This window comes from Rhinolophus sinicus, chromosome 2, assembly GCF_057876585.1.
Source record: "Rhinolophus sinicus isolate RSI-liver-muscle chromosome 2, RSI-T2T, whole genome shotgun sequence".
NCBI lineage: Eukaryota > Metazoa > Chordata > Mammalia > Chiroptera > Rhinolophidae > Rhinolophus > Rhinolophus sinicus.
This window is the reverse complement of record NC_142502.1, coordinates 151,468,814-151,470,896: the sequence shown is the minus strand read 5'-3', so window position 1 is coordinate 151,470,896 and position 2,083 is coordinate 151,468,814. Positions and strand designations below refer to the sequence as shown.

The 2,083-nt window shown below is 37.9% G+C and overlaps 1 pseudogene; it reads left to right on the top strand.

Moving 5' to 3' along the window:
- Window positions 1-300: 300 nt before the first annotated feature.
- LOC109459012 (protein N-terminal asparagine amidohydrolase pseudogene) lies at window positions 301-1,319 on the top strand (annotated as a pseudogene).
- Window positions 1,320-2,083: the final 764 nt, after the last annotated feature.

Sequence of the window (2,083 nt, the reverse complement as noted above, 5' to 3'; positions counted from 1 at the left end):
ATTTTAGTACTTGATTATCTTTCTAGACTCCATCTTTTACGTTATTATTGCATCTGAAGAATTCCCTTATTTTCTTGCCGTCTACACTATGCTGCTAAAAGGTTTTTTTAAATGTTTTGTTCAGAATTTTCAGGTATCCTGTGCAGAAATATTATTTGGTGTACACCACATTTCTGGAACTATACATCTAGAAATTTAAAATGTTGATGTAGTCAAATCTATCAACATTTCCTTGTATAGTTTTGTTTTTGGTGTTAAACTTAGGACACCCTGCTTCACTTCAAGAATATTCAGAGGAACATGAACAGCCGGCGAGTGGGGATTCCGCATCCAGGGCCCTCCTGGGCAGCTCCCTCAGTAATTTCAATGGTGGTCCAGGGGCAGTGTGTTGTGGTTGCCACAGTCCACGGGGGACCTCCTCCCTCCCCACCCGCTTCTGGAGGCTCTATCTCCATTCTAGGTTCTGATGATACTACACGTGTCACATTGTGATCCTGAGGCACACAAGTAATGGGGCTACCTGCTTGACACTTTGTGATGGAACCAACACCAAAGCTGAGGTCCCTTTGATCACGAACTCCATAAAATCCTTTTCTGACCACACTCACTGTGGAAGGCTGGAAGTGTACCTCGTCGGCGGCTTCAGTGGTGATAGGCGGTTGTCACAAAAACTTACTCATCAACTTCTTAGCGAATTTGACAGTCAAAAAGGTGACATTCACTTAGTGACATTATGTGTGACAGAATTAAATGACCAGGAAGAAAATGAAAACCACTTTCCAATAATTTATGGCGTTGCTATCCACATGAAAACTGCCGAGATTTACAGAGACTCCTTCCAGGATTGCAGTCCAGGGGAGGAGCTGCGTGCTGCTCCAGCTTTAACAGGAGGACTGATGATTAGTACTTACGATTCAAGGACAGGACAACTCCATACTGGACTGTATTCCTGGATACCATCTCCACGTGGGGATGACTGCTTGCAGCAAGATGATAAGGAAATACTAGAGAACCTTTTCACTTCACCTCTAGCGGAGCCCTCCCACTTTGTTGAACACATTAGATCTACCTTGATGGTTTTCTACAAATACCCATCTTCAACAAACAAGCTGTTTCCTGGAAATAAAGCTCTACTCTACAAGAAAAGAAAAAACAAACAAACAAGCAAACAAACAATGAAGATGGCTTATGGGAAAATATCTCTTCTCCAGGAAGCTGAAAATAGGAATGACCAAAGAAAACAACTTTTTGGCAAGACAGAGACCATTGGTGGGGGTTGGACAGAATATGAGTTTGAATTTGGAATCTATATCTATTGAGTCTTAGGCTCTCCTTCTTTACTCAGTGTCTTTCAAATGACTCAAAATAAAATCTTGGCAAAAGCGAAAAAAATATTCAAATATCTACATATATTTTCGTTTTGTAATTTTATGTTTTAAATATTTAAATATATAATTCATTTAGAATTTATCTTGAAACATGAGAAGTAGAAATCTAATTTTCTTTTTTTTCCTCAGGTAGTTAAGTTGTTGTCCCAACATCTAGGTAATTGGTCAAAAAATAAAAAGATGAACTAATAAAGGCTGAAGTTATCACCAATGAAAAGGGTTGTATCTGAATAGAAGTTATAATCATAGTTATTAGCTGCATAATATGGAAAAAAATATGAAAATGGGTGGTTTTGTGTTTTAAAAGTCTCTTAATTTTCTTTGTACTCTTGGAAAGAAGAAGGAGTTTTAATTCCTTGGTTTCATTTGCCAGCGCCTACTGTGGAAGATATCTTTTTCCTTAAAAAGTCCCAGAATACTCAAAAATAGGGCATTCAAACAGGAAACCCTGGGGAGCTAGAAATTTTGCTGACCTCATGTATATATTCTGTTTTTCTAAAATCAGAATCTTGCATATATTGAATTCCTCATTGTGACACAATTATTGGTGGTCTAGTAGAGGATTAGGAACAGAAACACATTAATTTGGAAGGCAAAAATGAAACTTTATTTCCCCAAGGATATATACTATGAAGATGGAGAGAGGGTTGCATGTATAATTTCTATGGAAGAGTATTAGGCTCTTCTTTATAGAT